The sequence below is a fragment of the Artemia sp. Qi Xiang Cuo genome, chromosome 16 (assembly GCF_049724085.1).
Source record: "Artemia sp. Qi Xiang Cuo chromosome 16, ASM4972408v1, whole genome shotgun sequence".
NCBI lineage: Eukaryota > Metazoa > Arthropoda > Branchiopoda > Anostraca > Artemiidae > Artemia > Artemia sp. Qi Xiang Cuo.
The window spans coordinates 41,292,914-41,312,273 of NC_142809.1; the positions used below are offsets into that span (position 1 = coordinate 41,292,914).

The window sequence follows — 19,360 nt, forward strand, 5'->3', positions numbered from 1 at the left end:
GTCACGAACTTGAATAAGGAGTGACCAGGGGTAATAGTAATAAAAACTCTAAAAAAAGAAGCTTGATCATGTACATCAAAAGACCTTGATTTTAATGGTGGTTCCAAATTCTTGGAATTCATCAATTTTAAAGTTGTGCATACAAGGCATTGAGCCTAAAAATATTTGTCTGATTTCAAAAAAGGGAAAAACACCCCCACAGAGACAAGTGTTCCCAATTAAGTCTAATAATTTTGATAACTCATATAATCAAGCTAAACACATTAGAGAACTCTACTGTAGAGGTATGAAACTCCAATCTTTAAAACTGTGAAATTTCCATTAGTTTTGGATTCGGGCTTATTCGTTTCGTTTTGTTTTTCCCCTAGAGGTTATGATACCAAAAAAATGCCCCTAGCAAATCAGGGGACGGCTCATTCAACGGAATTTAAAGACTTAATGCTCCTTAAAAGTTATAAGAAACTTGGCAAATTGGCATTTTCAACCATTATGCGGTACCATATAATAATGCTAACCCCAAATAAAAAGCTGATAACCAAAGTAAATTTAGTAAGTTACGACTGAACAATTTACTTAACTTCACATTTTAGGCAGTAATGCTACGTGGAGGTGCGTCTTCAAACCGTCCGTGGTAACCAACTGTAAGTAGTAACCAAGGTACTATTTCTAGTCCCTTACGTTCCCTGGCACCTTTCCATGGCAGATTACCAGGCTGAATATTGCTACTGTTGTCAAATGAATATGGAATTATACAAAACCTACCAGACAAGTTTCCAGGCCAACCAGACATGTTTCTGGGTCAAGCAGACAAGTTTCTGGGCCTTTACGTTCCATGGCACCTTTCCATGGCAGATTACCAGACTAGTTATTTGGTCATAATAATATAATGTGGTCAAACAGGTTTTTTTTTCTGTTTTTGTAACTGGTCAAACGTGTTAATAAGCTGTAAGTTATAGCTATCTGATAACTCGTTCAGTATCGCATGTATTTTTAGCGGTATCAATGGTATTTCATTTGCGTAAAGCTCACTCGATTTGCCAAAACTTTTATCGTTCGCATAAAACTAACTCAATTTGCAAAAATGGTATTCCATTTGCGTAACTCTGCTCTGAATGTTCTTAATGAGGATATAAATAATATAGAATGACATTGTGACTTGACCTTGCTTTACCTCTCCGATGTGGTCTGTATAATACACAAGTAACGTTTGAAAAGTATTGTCAATTTAAAATAGGATCTAAGGTTCATAAAAGATGATTTTAGAAGAGGATTTGACGGTGAAACTCTGTGGTCGTTATAATTCACAAGTTCCATTTGAACAGTGTTGTGAGGTCCCTTACCACAACCCCAAAGGGCTCCGATCCCCCCCCACCCCAACCCCGAAGGGAGACCCCGGTCCTCAAAGGTTCTCTGGGATCCCAAAGGGCCCCCGGCGTCCCAATGGCTCCTGAGCCCCCATTATAATACTTTTAAGGCTTTATTATATCTTTTCAGAAAAAATTATTATTTTAGGGAATTATTTCGGTGAAACAGTTAGAGAAACTTTAAAATAGGATTTAAAAGAGGATTTTAGAAGAGGATTTGAGGGTGAAACTCGATGGTTGTTATAATACACAAGTTCCATTTGAACAGTGTTGTGAGGTCCCGTACAACAACCCCAAAGGGTTCCGATCTCCCCACCCCAACCCCGAAGGACGCCACCGGTTCTCAATCTCGTAATGGCTACGAACTGCTAAGAATCTTGATATCTGCTATAAAAAACACTTCATTCTAAACAAATTGTAGGTACAAAAAGATTTGTAGGCTCTTAATTTAAGGGTCTGGCTATCTCATAATAGCTAAGAACTGCTAAGAATCTTGATATCTGCTATTAAAAACACTTCATTCTAAACAAATTGTAGGTACAAAAAGATTTATAGGCCCTTAATTTAGGTATCTGACTATCTCGTAATGGCTACAAACTGCTAAGAATCTTGATATCTGCTATAAAAAACACTTAATTCTAAACAAATTGTAGGTACAAAAAGATTTATAGGCCCTTAATTTAGGTATCTGACTATCTCGTAATGGCTACGAACTGCTAAGAAGCTTGATATCTGCTATAAAAAACACTTCATTCTAAACAAATTGTAAATACAAAAAGATTTATAGGCCCTTAATTTAGTTGTCTGGCTATCTCATAATAGCTAAGAACTGCTAAGAATCTTGATATCTTCTATAAAAAACACTTCATTCTAAACAAATTGTAGGTAAAAAAAGATTTATAGGCCCTTAATTTAGGTGTCTGACTATCTCGTAATGCCTACAAACTGCTAAGTATCTCTATATCTGCTATAAAAAACACTTCATTCTAAACAAATTGTAGGTACAAAAAGATTTATAGGCCCTTAATTTAGGTATCTGACTATCTCGTAATGGCTATGAACTGCTAAGAATCTTGATATCTGCTATAAAAAACACATCATTCTAAACAAATTGTAGGTACAAAAAGATTTATAGGCCCTTAATTTAGATATCTGACTATCTCGTAATGGCTACGAACTGCTAAGAATCTTGATATGTGCTATAAAAAACACTTCATTCTAAGCAAATTGTAGGTACAAAAAGATTTATAGGCCCTTAATTTAGGTATCTGACTATCTCGTAATGGCTACGAACTGCTAAGAATCTTTATATCTGCTATAAAAAACACTTCATTCTAAACAAATTGTAGGTACAAAAAGATTTATAGGCCCTTAATTTAGGTATCTGACTATCTCGTAATGGCTACGAACTGCTAAAAATCTTGATATCTGCTATAAAAAACACTTCAATCTAAACAAATTGTAGGTATAAAAAGATTTATAGGCCCTTAATTTAGGTATCTGACTATCTCGTAATTGCTACGAACTGCTAAGAATCTTGATATCTGCTATAAAAAACACTTCATTCTAAACAAATTGTAGGTACAAAAAGATTTATAGGCCCTTAATTTAGGTATCTGACTATCTCGTAATGCCTACAAACTGCTAAGAATCTTGATATCTGCTATAAAAAACACTTCATTCTAACAAATTGTAGGTACAAAAAGATTCATAGGCCCTTAATTTAGGTATCTGACTATCTCGTAATGGCTACTAACTGCTAAGAATCTTGATATCTCCTATAAAAAACACTTCATTCTAAACAAATTGTAGGTACAAAAAGATTTATAGGCCCTTAATTTAGGTATCTGACTATCTCGTAATGGCTACGAACTGCTAAGAATCTTGATATGTGCTATAAAAACACTTCATTCTAAACAAATTGTAGGTACAAAAAGATTTATAGGCCTTTAATTTAGGTGTCTGACTATCAATTAATGGATACGAACTGCTAATAATCTTGATATCTGCTATAAAAAACACTTCATTCTAATAAAATTGTAGGTACAAAATGATTTATAGGCCCTTAATTTAGGTATCTGACTATCTCGTAATGGCTACGAACTGCTAAGAATCTTGATATGTGCTATAAAAAACACTTCATTCTAAACAAATTGTAGGTACAAAAGTATTTATAGGCCTTTAATTTAGGTATCTGATTATCACGTAATGGCTACGAACTGCTAAGTATCTTTATATCTGCTATAAAAAACACTTCATTCTAAACAAATTGTAGGTACAAAAAGATTTATAGGCCCTTAATTTAGGTATCTGACTATCTCGTAATGGCTACGAACTGCTAAGAATCTTGATATGTGCTATAAAAAAACACTTCATTCTAAACTAATTGTAGGTACAAAAAGATTTATAGGCCCTTAATTTAGGTGTCTGACTATCTCGTAATGCCTACGAACTGCTAAGAATCTTGATATCTGCTATAAAAACACTTCATTCTAAATAAATTGTAGGTACAAAAAGATTTATAGGCCCTTAAAATACTTCCAAATTTTTCATAGAAGATAGAAAAGTTCAAGTTCTCTTCTGAAATTTACCAACGAACACAATTCAATTCTAATTTCTCAAGAGAAAATAAAAACCTTCCACTTCAGTCTTAAGTTCACCATGACATAAAAAATTTGAAGTTCAGTTCTAAATTTTTACATAGAAGATAGGAAAAGTTATACTATGGTTTTGATTATTTCCTATGAAGATTAAACGTTTCACTTAAATTTTTAATTTTTTCTCAAAGAAATGAAGAAAAGTTCAACTTTGATTCTGAATTTTCTCAATGAAAATGAAATAAGTTATTGATTATTTCTATTTTCCCAAAATAATATAAAAATTTTCCACTTCAGTTCAGACGAAAGTTATACTATGATTGTGATTATTTTCCATGAAGATAAAAAGTTTCATTTTAATTCTAAATTTTCTTAAATTCAATTCCGACCTTTCTCAAAGAGATGAAAAAATTTTAAGTTCTGCTCGAAATATTTTCCCGGAAAAGAAAAGTTCAACTTCGATTCTGAATTTTCTCAATGAAAATGAAATAAGTTATTGATCAATTCCATTTTCAGAAAATAATATAAAATTTTCCACTACAATTCAGATTTTTCTCAAAGAGATGACAAAATTTAAAATATTGTTCCAATTTTTTCATAAAAGATAGAAAAAAAGTTACGCTTCGATATAATTCTAAAATTTCTTAAATTCCATTCCGACCTTTCTCAAATAGATAAAAAAATTTAAAGTTCTGTTCCAAATATTTTCCCATAAAAGAAAAGTTCAACTTCGATTCTGAATTTTCTCAATGAAAATGAAATAAGTTATTGATCAATTCTATTTTCCTAAAATAATATAAAATTTTCCTGTTCAATTCAGATTTTTCTCAAAGAGATGAAAAAATTTAAAGTTCTGTTCCAAATATTTCCCCGGAAGAAGAAAAGTTCAACTTCGATTCTGAATTTTCTTAATGAAAATGAAATAAGTTATTGATCAATTCTATTTTCCCAAAATAATATCAAAATTTTCCACTTCACTTCAGATTTTTCTCAGAGATGAAAAAAATTAAAATACTTCCAAATTTTTCATAGAAGATAGAAAAGTTCTCTTCTGAATTTTACCAACGAACACAATTCAATTCTAATTTCTCAAAAGAAAATAAAAAGCTTCCACTTCAGTTTTAAGTTCACCATGACATAAAAAATTTAAAGTTCAGTTCTAAATTTTTACATAGAAAATTCTATTTTCATAAAATAATTTAAAATTTTCCACTGCAATTCAGATTTTTCTCAAAGAGATGACAAAATTTAAAATATTGTTCCAAATTTTTCATAGAAGATAGAAAAAGTTATACTTTGATACAATTCTAAATTTTCTTAAATTCAATTCCGACCTTTCTCAAAGAGATGAAAAAATTTAAAGTTCTGTTCCAAATATTTTCCCGGAAAAGAAAAGTTCAACTTCGATTCTGAATTTTCTCAATGAAAATGAAATAAGTTATTGATCAATTCTATTTTCCTAAAATAATATAAAATTCTCCACTTCAATTCAGATTTTTCTCAAAGAGATGAAAAAATTTAGTTCTGTTCCAAATATTTCCCCGGAAAAAGAAAAGTTCAACTTTGATTCTGAATTTTCTTAATGAAAATGAAATAAGTTATTGATCAATTCTATTTTCCCAAAATAATATCAAAATTTTCCACTTCAGTTCAGATTTTTCTCAAAGAGATGAAAAAATTTAAAATACTTCCAAATTTTTCATAGTAGATAGAAAAGTTCAAGTTCTCTTCTGAATTTTACCAACGAACACCATTCAATTCAAATTTCTCAAGAGAAAATAAAAAGCTTCCACTTCGGTTTTAAGTTCACCATGACATACAAAATTTAAAGTTCAGTTCTAAATTTTTACATAGAAGGTAGGAAAAGTTATACTATGATTTTGATTATTTCCTATGAAGATTAAAAGTTTCACTTCAATTTAAAATTTTTCTCAAAGAAGTGAAGAAAAGTTCAACTTCGATGGTTGAAATAAAAGAGGAACTTTTAAAATCACAACAACTGAAGGTCAGTAAATAAAAATAAAAAACCTAAAATAATGTCATGAAATCAACATGCAAAGTCGACATAGCTTTATTTTCATTTTTTAAGGTTCATTTAGACGAGGTTAAGTGCGCGCACGTCAAAATCATAGTATAACTTTTCCTATCTTCTATGTAAAAATTTAGAACTGAACTCAAATTTTCTTATGTTATGGTGAACTTGAAACTGAAGTGGAAGCTTTTTATTTTCTCTTGAGAAATTAGAGTTGAATTTTGTTCGTTGGTAAATTTCAGAAGAGAACTTGAACTTTTCTATCTATTATGAAAAATTTGGAAGTATTTTAAGGGCCTATAAATCTTTTTGTACCTACAATTTATTTAGAATAAAGTGTTTTTATAGCAGATATCAAGATTATTGGCAGTTTGTAGGCATTACGAGATAGTCAGACACCTAAATTAAGGGCCTATAAATCTTTTTGTACCTACAATTTGTTTAGAATGAAGTGTTTTTTATAGCAGATATCAAGATTTTTAGCAGTTCTTAGATATTTTGAGATAGTCAGATATCTAAATTAAGGACCTGTAAATATTTTTGTATCTACAATTTGTTTGGAACGAAGTGTTTTTTATAGAAGATATCAAGATTTTTAGCAGTTCGTAGCCATTGAGAGATAATCAGAAACATAAATTAAGGGCCTATAAATCCATTTGTATCTACAATTTGTTAATAATGAAGTGTTTTTTATAGCACATATTAAGATTTTTAGTAGTTCGTAGCCATTACGAGATAGTCAGATACCTAAATTAAGGGCCTATAAATCTTTTTGTACATACAATTTGTTTAGACTGAAGTGTTTTTTATAGCAGATATCAAGATTCTTAGCAGTTCGTAGCCATTACGAGATAGTCAGATACCTAAATTAAGGGCCTATAAATCATTTTTTACCTACAATTTTTTTAAAATGAAGTGTTTTTTATAGCACATATCAAGATTCTTAGCAGTTCGTAGCCATTACGAGATAGTCAGATACCTAAATTAAGGGCCTATAAATCTTTTTGTACCTACAGTTTGTTTAGAATGAAGTGTTTTTTATAGCAGATATCAAGATTCTTAGCAGTTCGTAGCCATTACGAGATAGTCAGATACCTAAATTAAGGGCCTATAAATCTTTTTGTACCTACAATTTGTTAGAATGAAGTGTTTTTTATAGCAGATATCAAGATTCTTAGCAGTTTGTAGGCATTACGAGATAGTCAGACACCTAAATTAAGGGCCTATAAATCTTTTTGTACCTACAATTTGTTTAGAATGAAGTGTTTTGATAGCACATATCAAGATTCTTAGCAGTTCGTAGCCATTACGAGATAGTCAGATACATAAATTAAGGGCCTATAAATCTTTTTGTACCTACAATTTGTTTAGAATGAAGTGTTTTTTATAGCCGATATCAAGATTCTTAGCAGTTCGTAGCCATTACGAGATAGTTAGATACCTAAATTAAGGGCCTATAAATCTTTTTATACCAAGAATTTGTTTAGAATGAAGTGTTTTTTATGGCAGATATAAAGATCTTTAGCAGTTCATAGCCATTACGAGATAGTCAGACCCCTAAATTAAGGGCCTATGAATCTTTTTGTACCAACAATTTGTTTAGAATGAAGTGTTTTTTTTGGCAGATATAAAGATTTTTAGCAGTTCATAGCCATTACGAGATAGTCAGATACCTAAATTAAGGGCCTATAAATACTTTTGTACCTACAATTTGTTTATAATGAAGTGTTTTTTTATATCAGATATCAAGATTCTTAGCAGTTCGTAGCCATGACGAGATAGTCAGATATCTAAATTAAGGGCCTATAAATCTTTTTGTACCTACAATTTGTTTAGAATGAAGTGTTTTTTATAGCAGATATCAAGATTCTTAGCAGTTTCTAGGCATTACAAGATAGTCAGACACCTAAATTAAGGGCCTATAAATCTTTTTGTACCTACAATTTTTTTAGAATGAAATGTTTTTTATAGCAGATATCAAGATTCTTAGCAGTTCTTAGCTATTATGAGATAGCCAAACCCCTAAATTAAGGGCCTATAAATCTTTTTGTATTTACAATTTGTTTAGAATGAAGTGTTTTTTATAGCAGATATCAAGATTCTTAGCAGTTCGTAGCCATTACGAGATGGTTAGACACCTAAATTAAGGGCCAATAAATCTTTTTATACCTACAATTTGTTTAGAATGAAGTGTTTCTTATAGCAGATATCAAGATTTTTAGCAGTTCGTAGACATTACAAGATAGTCAGACACCTAAATTAAGGGCCTATAAATCTTTTTGTACCTACAATTTGTTTAGAATGAAGTGTTTTTAATAGCAGATATCAAGATTCTTAGCAGTTCTTAGCTATTATGAGATAGCCAGACCCCTAAATTAAGGGCCTATAAATCTTTTTGTACCTACAATTTGTTTAGAATGAAGTGTTTTTTATAGCAGATATCAAGATTCTTAGCAGTTCGTAGCCACTACGAGATTGAGGACCGGTGGCTTCCTTCGGGGTTGGGGTGGGGAGATCGGAGCCCTTTGGGGTTGTGGTAGGGGACCTCACAACACTGTTCAAATGGAACTTGTGTATTATAACGACCATCGAGTTTCACCCTCAAACCCTCTTCTAAAATCATCTTTTAAATCATCTTTTAAAATGTCTCTAACTGTTTCACCAAAATAATTCCCTAAAATAATAATTTGTTCTGAAAAGATATAATAAAGCCTTAAAATGTATTATAATGGGGGCTATGGAGCCATTGGGACGCCGGGGGCCCTTTGGGAGCCCTGAGAACCTTTGCGGACGGGGGGCGTCCTTCGGGGTTGGGGTGGGGGGGGGGGCATCGGAGCCCTTTGGGGTTGTGGTAAGGGACCTCACAACACTGTTCAAATGGAACTTGTGTATTATAACGACCACAGAGTTTCACCCCCAAATCCTCTTCTAAAATCCTCTTTTAAATCCTCTTTTAAAATGTCTCTAACTGTTTCACCGAAATAATTCCCTAAAATAATAATTTGTTCTGAAAAGATATAATAAAGCCTTAAAATGTTTTATAATGGGGGCTCTGGAGCCATGGGGACGCCGGGGGCCCTTTGGGATCCCTGAGAACCTTTGAGGACGGGGGGCTCCCTTCGGGGTTGGGGTGGGGGGATCGGAGCCCTTTGGGGTTGTGGTAAGGGACCTCACAACACTGTTCAAATGGAACTTGTGTATTATAACGACCACAAAGTTTCACCCTCAAATCCTCTTCTAAAATCATCTTTTATGAACGTTAGATCCTATTTTAAATTGACAATACTTTTCAAACGTTACTTGTGTATTATACAGACCACATCGGAGAGGTAAAGCAAGGTCAAGTCACAATGTCATTCTATATTATTTATATCCTCATTAAGAGCATTCAGAGCAGAGTTACGCAAATGGAATACCATTTTTGCAAATTGAGTTAGTTTTATGCAAACGATAAAATTTTTGGCAAATCGAGATAGCTTTACGCAAATGAAATACCATTGATACCGCTAAAAATACATGCGATACTGAACGAGTTATCAGATAGCTATAACTTACAGCTTATTAACACGTTTGACCAGTTACAAAAACAGAAAAAAAAACCTGTTTGACCACATTATATTATTATGACCAAATAACTAGTCTGGTAATCTGCCATGGAAAGGTGCCATGGAACGTAAAGGCCCAGAAACTTATAGTTGACCCAGAAACTTGTCTGCTTGACCCAGAAACATATCTGGTTTGCCTGGAAACTTGTCTGGTAGGTTTTGTATAATTTCATATTCATTTGACAACAGTAGCAATATTCAGCCTGGTAATCTGCCATGGAAAGGTGCCAGGGAACGTAAGGGACTAGAAATAGTACCTTGGTTACTACTACTGTATACAATGAGCGACTCGGCTCAATAGTAACCGAGACTCTAAAATACGGAGTTTTAATAGCAACTGTTACATTCAAAAGAATTGGCTTCCAAATATTTAAAATTAATTGAGCTTAATACTACTTATCAAAACCTACAAGCTCAGGAAGTCGAAAAAGGGGGAGAACCCATACAAATTCAAGTGATTATAATAAAAATCACACCATCAGATTTGGAATATGAGAGGTCCCTACTATAGAAGTTTCAAAGTCGTATCTTTAAAAATTTGGATTTTTTTCTAGCTGAAAAATCACAAATGCATTTTTGATTTAAAATTGTTAGTAGTGAGGGCATTTAAGGATCTTCGACGCCCACAACCACTCCTCCTTTCTTCCATTAATGGTTTAACGGCACAAGAAGAAGGTTTAACGGCGCATCCCTGTTCCCCTGATCAGGAGTTCTAATTTTGTTTCAGAATTGGCAAGATTTCCGGGATTCCAGGTGTCTCAATATTATTTATATTATTAATCGGAGTGTGGTCACTATAATACACAAGTAGCAATAAGTGGGTCTACTAGCCCATGTGCAATATGATTCCTGGTGTTATTAACTAAGAAAAAAAAAGTTTTTTTAACTGAAAATAAGGAGCAAAATTAAAACTTAAAACAAACAGAAATTATTCTGCATATGAAAGAGACTGTCCCCTCCTCAACGCCTCGCTCTTTACGCTAAAGTTGTTTATTGTTTTAAGTTGTGAGACAGAGTCAAACTTTAGCGTAAAGAGCGCGGCGTTGAGGAGGGGACAGCCCCTTTCATATGCGAAATAATTTCTGTTTGTTTTAAGTTTTATGTCGCTCCTTATTTTCAGTTAAAAAAAACTTTTTTTTAATTAATTTCTGAACTTTTTTGAATTGATGCAGCTTTGATTTTGGCTCACCGTATATGAATAATCAAAACGAAATTCGCATATTAATTTTCCTTTTTTTTGGCTAATTGGCTTTGTCGAAATTTTGTTCTGACATAACTTACGAATTAACTTACGTACCGAATTTTTATATTCGTATGTTTTTATTACATATATTAGGGAGTTTGCTCCCTAGTCAATGCTTCGCTCTTTATGCTAAAGCTCAAACTTTGTTGATATAAGATACCCCTGAATCACAAAGGCTGGTTAATTAGAATAGATAGCTCTTTTGAAAGTACTAAAAAAACTTTAGCGTAAAAAGTGAGGTATTGACTAGGAGGCGAACCCACTCATATAAGTAATAATTAGTAGTAAGTCATATAAAGGTTTCAATCCTACGCCTGAGGCATGAATATGGGCGTAGTTTAACCGGTACATTGACTTACCAGGGTCAGTCACCTGTAACTTGATTAGCAGGGTTTTTTTAAAACTTGGCAACGTATAAGAGACGACTTTGAACCCTACGCCTGAGGCATGAATATACGTGTAGTCTAACCGGTACATTGACTTACCAGGGTCAGTCACCTGTAACTTGATTAGTAGGTTTTTTTTTTAAACTTGGCAACGTATAAGAGACGACTTTGAACCCTACGCCTGAGGCATGAATATGTGTGCAGTTTAACCGGTACATTGGCTTGTCAGGGTCAGTCACCTATTACTATGAACGGTACTTGTCTTAGCAGACGGGTTTCTGCAAAGTGTTATGGGCTTCCTTGAAAAAATACCAGTTAAAAAAAAAAATAAACACGTATCCATGATCTTTCTTCTGGCAAAAAAAATACAAATTCCAATCAAAACTGGTCAAACTTGCTAATAAGCTGGCTGTTAATAAAAGGAATTCAAATATTTTGTCTATGAAATATAAGCTAACTCAATTTGCGAAAAGGTATTCCATTTGCACAACTCTGATCTGATTGAATTGTCACCGACAATGAGATGTAATCACTGCTAAGCCTTTTGTTATTGCGAAAGGGTTACCGAATTGGGGATTAAGATGGGCTTTGTCTAATTCTAGCCGGAAACTCAGAATTGATAGGAGGCAAGATAAAAAAAGGGATAATTAGTGATTGGATATTTTTTTAACGTGAAATCTCTGAATAAAATATTTTTGGAGAAATTATTTAAAAGGTATAGTTTATTTATTCTAAAGATAATGATGTATACCTTTCCAGAGCATGTACTTGACGATGGAGAAAAAGGGTTAAAGTGATTAGCAGTTACGAGCTAGGATTCCCCTCTGGTCTCTGAATTGCCTTATGTTCCTAGTTACCTTTCCAGAGCATGTACTTGGCAATGGAGAAAAAAGGATTAAAGTGATTACCAGTTACGAGCGAGAATTCCCCTCTGGTCTCTGAATTGCCTTATTTTCCTAGGTACCTTTCCAGAGCATGTACTTGACGATAGAGAAAAAGGGTTAAAGTGATTAGCAGTTAAGGTAACCCCAATGGCGTTTGAACAGTGTTGTCAGTTTAAAATAGAGTCTAATGTTATAGTATACTAGAAAGTAGATACTAAGAGAGATGTAGATGGCAAGAAAAGAATTTTAATAATGGATAGCTCTACCTCTCCGACGTGTTCTGTATAAAACGCAAGTGGTGCTTGAACAGTGTTGTCAATTTAAAATAGTTTAACGTTATGCTATACGAAGAAGTTGATACTAAGAGGGATGTAGATGGCAAGAAAACTTTGTTTATCTCTTTGGGATGTTTATGTCTCTTTGGGCTGTTTGTGTTTCTTTGGGCTGTGTGTGCCTCTTTGGGCTGTGTGTCTCATTGGGGTGTTTGAGTCTTTTTGATCTGTTTATGTTTCTTTGGGCTGTTTGAGTCTTTTTTGTCTGTGTTTGTCTCTTTGGGGTGTTTGTGTCTCTTTGGGCTGTTTGTTTTTCTTTGGGCTATATGTGTCTCTTTGGGCTGTTTGTGTCATTTTGATCTGTGTTTCTTTCTTTTGGATGTTTGTGTCTCTAAGGGACCATGTGTGTCTCTTTGGGCTATGTGTGTCTCTTTGGGCTGTTTGTGTCATTTTGATCTGTGTGTCTTTCTTTTGGATGTTTGTGTCTCTTAGGGACCGTGTGTGTCTCTTTGGGCTATATGTGTCTCTTTGGGGCGTTTTAATCTTTTGGTCTGTATGTGTCTGTATGGGCGTTTTTTGTATCTTTGGGCTGTGTTTATGTCTCTTTGGGCTTTGTGTGTCTCTTCGGGCTTTGTGTGTCTCTTTAACCTGTGTGTGTCTCTTTGGGCTGTGTGGGTCTCTTTAGGCTGTGTGTCTCTTTGGACAGTTTGAATCTTTTCGGTGTGTGTGTCTCTCTTTTGGTTGTTTGTGTCGTTTTGGGCTTTATGTGTCTCTGTTGGATGTGTGCGTCTCTTTGGGCCTCGTGCATCTCTTTGAGCTGTATGTGTCTCTCAGGCTGTTTGAGTCATTTTGTTCTGTGTGTGTTTCTTTTGGCTGTTTGTGTCTCTTAGAGGCCATGTGTGTCTCTTTGGGCAATGTTTGTCTCTTTGGGGATGTTTGAATCTTTTTGGTATGTATGTGTCTGTATGGGCGTTTTTTTTTTGTCTCTTTTGGCTATGTGTGTGTCTCTTTTGGCTTTTTGTGTGTATTAGGACTGTGTGTATGTCTATTTATCCAGTGTGTGCCTCTTTGTGCTGTGTGTGTCTCTTTAGGCTGTGTGTCTCTTCGGGCAGTTTGAATCTTTATGGTCTGTGTGTGTCTCTTTTGACTGTTTGTGTCGTTTTGGGCTTTGTGTCTCTCTGTTGGATGTGTGCATCTCTTTGGGCCGTGTACCTCTCTTTGAGCTGTATGTGTCTCTTTGGGCTATGGGTGTCTCTTTGTGATATGTGTCTCTTTAGGCTGTGTGTGTCTCGTTGGACTGCGTGTTTTTTTTGGGGTGTCTGAGTCTTTTTGGTCTGTATGTGTCTCTTTGGGCTGTTTGAGTCTTTTTGGTCGGTGTTTGTCACTTTGGGTTGTGTTTTCTCTTTGGGCTGTCTGTGTCTCTCTGAGCTGTTTGTATCTCTTGAGGTTATGTGTATCTCTTTTGGCTGTTGTGTCTCTTTGGGCTGTTTGAGTCTTTTTGGTCTGTTTGTGTGTCTCTTTGTGCTGTTTGAGTCTTTTTGGTCTTTGTTTGTCTCTTTGGGCTGTTTGTGTCTCTTTGGGCTGTGTGTGTTTTTTGGGCTTTGTGCGTCTCTTTGGGCTGTGTGTCTCTTTGGACTGTTTGATTCATTTTGCTCTGTGTGTATCTGTATTGGGCTGTTTGAGTCTTTTGGGTCTGTGTTTGTATCTTTGGGCTGTTTGTGTCTCTTTGTGATTATTGTGTGTCTTTGGGATATGTTTGTCCCTTTGTTCTGTTTGGGTCATTTTGGTCTGTATGTCTTTCTTTTGGCTGTCTGTTTCTCTTAGGAGCTGTGTGTGTCTCTTTGGGCTATGTGTGTCTCTTTGGGGAGTTTGAATCTTTTGGTTTGTATGTGTCTGTATGGGCGTGTTTTTTATCTTTTGGCTGTGTGTGTGTGTATTTTGGCTTTTTGTGTCTCTTAGGGCTGTATGTGTCTCTTTAGCCTATGTGTGTGTCTCTTTGGGCTGTGTGTGTCTCTTTAGGCTGTGTGTCTCTTTGGGCAGTTTGAATCTTTTTGGTCTGTGTGTGTCTCTTTTGGCTTTTTGTTTCGTTTTGGGCTTTGTGTGTCTATGTTGGATGTTTGCTTATCTTTGGGCCGTGTGCATTTCTTTGAGCTGTATTTGTCTCTTGGGCTGTTTGAGTCATTTTGGTCTGTGTGTGTTTCTTTTGGCTGTTTGTGTCTCTTAGAGGCCATGTGTGTCTCTTTGGGCAATGTGTGTCTCTTTGGGGTGTTTGAATCTTTTTGGTATGTATGTGTCTGTATGGGCGTGTTTTTTCTCATTGGGCGGTGTTTGTGTGTCTTTGGGCGTTGTGTGTCTCTTCGGACTGTGTGTATTTCTCTTTTGCCTGTGTGTGTGTCTTTGGGCTGTGTGTGTCTATTTAGGCTGTGTGTCTCTTTGGGCAGTTTGAATCTTTATGGTCTGTGTGTGTGTCTCTTTGGGCTGTTTGTGTTGTTTTGGGCTATGTGTGTCTCTGTTGGATGTGTGCGTCTCTTTGGGCCGTGTACGTCTCTTTGAGCTGTATGTGTCTATTTGGGCTGTGGGTGTCTCTTTGTGATGTGTGTCTCTTTAGGCTGTGTGTGTCTCGTTGGACTGTGTGTCTTTTTGGGGTGTCTGAGTCTTTTTGGTCTGTATGTGTCTCTTTGGGCTGTTTGAGTCTTTTAGGTCGGTGTTTGTCCCTTTGGGTTGTGTTTTTCTTTGGGCTGTCTGTGTCTCTCTGAGCTGTTTGTATCTCTTGAGGTTATGTGTATCTCTTTTGGCTGTTGTGTCTCTTTGGGCTGTTTGAGTCTTTTTGGTCTGTTTGTGTGTCTCTGTGGGGTGTTTGAATCTTTTTGGTCTGTGTTTGTCTGTTTGGGCTATTTGTGTATATTTGGGATGTGTGTGTTTCTTTGGGCTTTGTGCGTCTCTTTGGGCTGTGTGTCTCGTTGGAGTGTTTGATTCTTTTTGATCTGTGTGTATCTGTTTGGGCTGTTTGAGTCTTTTTGTGCTGTTTGTGTCTCTTTGGGCTGTGTGTGTCTCTTTGGGATGTTTGTGTTTCTTTGGGCTATGTTTGTCTCTTTGGGCTGTTTGAGTCATTTTGGTCTGTGTGTCTTTCTTTTGGCTGTCTGTTTCTCTTAGGAGCTGTGTGTGTCTCTTTTGGCTTTGTGTGTCTCTTTTGGACGTTTGTATGTTTTTGTCTGTATGTGTCTGTCTGGGCGTTTTTGTCTCTGTTGGCGGTGTTTATCTCTTTTTTGGGGTTGTGTGTCTAAACAGGCTGTGTGTGTGTCTCTTTTGACTATGTGTGTGTCTCTACTAGCCTTGTTGGTATAGTTTTGCAGAGCTTCTCTTATGACAATTTTAATCAGTTCGTTGTATGTCTGTTTCTTTTAGATGGTTTTTTATTTTTTGAGTGTGTGGGTTCCTGTTTGATTTGTACTTATCTTTTGTCAGTATGTATATCTTTGTGCTGTTTGTGTCTCTTGGGCTGTTTGAGTCATTTTGGTCTGTGTGTGTTTCTTTTGGCTGTTTGTGTCTCTTAGAGGGCTTGTGTGTCTCTTTGGGCAATGTGTGTCTCTTTGTGGTGTTTGAATCTTTTTTGTATGTATGTGTCTGTATGGGCGTTTTTTTTCTCTTTTGGCTGTGTGTGTGTCTCTTTTGGCTTTGTGTGTCTCTTAGGACAGTGTGTATTTGTATTTAGACTGTGTGTGTGTCTTTGGGCTGTGTGTGTCTATTTAGGCTGTGTTTCTCTTTGGGCAGTTTGAATCTTTATGGTCTGTGTGTGTGTCTCTTTTGGCTGTTTGTGTTGTTTTGGGCTTTTTGTCTCTCTGTTGGATGTGTGCGTCTCTTTGGGCCGTGTACGTCTCTTTGAGCTGTATGTGTCTGTTTGAGCTGTGGGTGTCTCTTTGTGATGTGTGTCTCTTTAGGCTGTGTGTGTCTCGTTGGACTGTGTGTCTTTTTGGGGTGTCTGAGTCTTTTTGGTCTGTATGTGTCTCTTTTGACTGTTTGAGTCTTTTAGGTCTGTGTTTGTCTCTTTGGGTTGTGTTTCACTTTGGGCTGTCTGTGTCTCTTTGAGCTGTTTGTGTCTCTTGAGGCTGTGTATGTCTCTTTGGGCTGTTTGAGTCTTTTTGGTCTGTTTGTGTGTCTCTTTGGGCTGTTTGAGTCTTTTTGGTCTGTGTTTGTCTCTTTGGGCTGTTTGTGTCTCTTTGGGCTGTGTGTGTTTCTTTGGGCTTTGTGAGTCTCTTTGGGCTGTCTGTCTCTTTGTACTGTTTGAGTATTTTTTATCTGTTTGTGTCTCTTTTGGCTGTTTGAGTCTTTTTGGTCTGTTTGTGTCTCTTTGGGCTGTTTGTGTCTCTGTGGGCTGTTTGTGTCTCTTTGGGCTATTTGTATCTCTTTGGGGTGTTTGTGTTTCTTTGGGCTATGTGTGTCTCTTTGGGGTGTTTGAGTCATTTTGGTCTGTGTGTGTTTCTTTTGAGTGTTTGTGTCTCTTAGTGGTCATGTGTGTCTCATTGGGCTATGTGTGTCTCTTTGGGGTGTTTGAATCTTTATGGTCTGTATGTGTCTCTTTGGGCTTTGTGTGTCTCTTCGGGCTGTGTGTGTCTCTTTAGCCCGTGTGTTTCTCTTTGGGCTGTGTGTGTGTCTCTTTATGCTGTGTGTCTCTTTGGGCAGTTTGAATCTTTTTGATCTGTTTCTGTCTCTTTGGACTGTTTGTGTTTCTTTGGGCCATGTGTGTCTCTTTGGACTGTTTGAGTCATTTTGCTCTTTGTGTGTTTCTTTCGGCTGTTTGTGTCTCTTTGGGCTATGTGTGTCTCTTTGGGGTGTTTGAATCTTTTTGGTCTGGATGTGTCTGTATGAGCGTTTTTTTGTCTCTTCGGGCTGTGTATGTGTCTCTTTGGGCTTTGTGTGTCTCTTCGGGCTGTGTGTGTCTCTTTAGCCTGTGTGTGTGTCTCTTTGGGCTGTGTGTCTCTTTGGTCAGTTTGAATCTTTTTGGTCTGTGTGTGTCTCTTTTGACTGTTTTTGTGTCGTTTTGGGCTTTGTGTGTCTTTGTTGGATGTGTGCGTCTCTTTGGGCCATGTGCATCTCTTTGAGCTGTATGTGTCTCTTTGGGCTGTGGGTGTATCTTTGTGATGTGTGTCTCTTTAGGCTGTGTATGTCTTGTTGGACTGTGTGTCTTTTTGGGGTGTTTGAGTCTTTTTGGTCTGTATGTGTCTCTTTGGGATATGTGTGTCTCTTTGGGCTGTTTTGAGTCTTTTTGGACTGTGTATGTCTCTTTCGGCTTTTTGTGTTTCTTTGGACTGTGGGTGTCTCTTTGGGCTGCGGGTTGATTGGCAGAAGTATGTATTAGCGAAATTATAGTGGAGGGCGAGTTGCTAGAGAAAAATCTAAGTTAATAAGGATTTTTGACCGTAAACTTTTGTAAGAAAATTATGAAAAATACAATTCGTCGGTTCATAGGTGAAAGTTAAGTCCAGGTTTGGATTGAAAAATAAACTATTTCTGTAGAATCTGAGCTAATAAGGGTTTTGCATCATAAACTCTAGTTTCCTATAAGAAAATTATGGAAAATACAATTCTATCATTCAAATGTGAAACTTAGTTCCATTCTCTGATTCAAATGTAGAAAAACCCGTGTAGGTGAGTTGAAATAAAAAAAATTTAACAAGAAATGACTGAAAAGTGTTTTGGGGGAGATGGCTTGATTGGCAGAAGGATGTATTAGCGAAGTTATAGTGGAGGGCGACAAAGTCGTCAAAGTCAAGGCTATAAGAAAAAAAGTTCTGGATATTTTTGTAAGTTTGTAGTTTACGCACTAATATCATATCAGTAACGATTCTATTTGAACTTTCTCCAAGTTAATCAATCAAATGTGAAACTTAGGTCCATTTTCTGGTTCAAATGTAGAAAAACCCGTGTGCGTGAGTTGAAATAAAAATTTTTTTTTACAAAAAATGACTGAAAAGTGTTTTGGAGGAGATGGCTTGATTGACAGAAGGATGTATTAGCGAAGTTATAGTGGAAGGCGACAAAATCTTCAAAGTCAAGGCTATAAGAAAAAAAAAGTTCCGGATATTTTTGTCGGTTTGTAGTTTACGCACTAATATCAATATCAGTAATGATTCTATTTGAACTTTCTCCAAGTTGATCAAATTGGTCTCTAAACGGTTCATGACAAAAAAATAGTTTGGGACAAGAAAAAAAAAACTAAAATAATGTCGTGAAATCATTTTCAACATTCAGAGAAGTTCTTTTTTTTGTGTGTAAGTTCTTATGTGTTTATGTGTAAGTTGTGTGTGGGTGTGTGTGTGTGTGTGTAATTTTTTTTTGTGTGTTTAATTTTTTTGTGTGTGTTAATTTTTTTTTGTGTGTGTTTAAGTTTTTTTTTATGTGTGTGTAAGTTTTTTTTTGTGTGTGTGTAATTTTTTTTTGTGTGTAAGTTTTTGTGTGTGTGTGTAAGTTTTTATGTATGTGTAAGTTTTTGTGTGTGTGTAAATTTTTGTGTGTGTGTGTAAGTTTTTGTTTGTGTGTTAGTTTTTGTTTTTGTTTAAGTTTTTGTGTGTGTGTGTGTGTGTAAGTTTTCGTGTGCGTGTGTGTGTAAGTTTTCATGTGTGTGTGTAAGTTTCTGTGTGTGTGTAAGTTTTTGCGTGTGTGTGTAAGTTTTTGTGTGTGTGTAAGATTTTATGTGTGTGAAAAAACTAAAACATTGTCGTGAAATCATTTTCAACACTCAGAGCAGGGGGGTGTTGGGGATTTAATCATAGAGAAACAACGAATTTACTTTTTTTAAAAGTGTGACCCAAAGACGTTTCGTTCTTTTCACTGGCTTGAAATTGCATACAAACGGGCCAATTAGGTGTTACAATCCTTTTGTTTGCTCAAAATTGTGTAAGTTTCCTTGTGTGCGTAATTTTTTTGTTTTTGTGTAAGTTTTTATGTGTGTGTAAGTTTTTTTGTGTGTGTGTGTGTAA

At 35.6% G+C, this 19,360-nt stretch overlaps 1 protein-coding gene across 1 annotated transcript in view; it reads left to right on the forward strand.

Moving 5' to 3' along the window:
- Positions 1-19,360, forward strand: part of LOC148942912 (sucrase-isomaltase, intestinal-like) — a 157,954-nt gene that overhangs the window by 989 nt on the left and 137,605 nt on the right. The window lies entirely within an intron of this gene.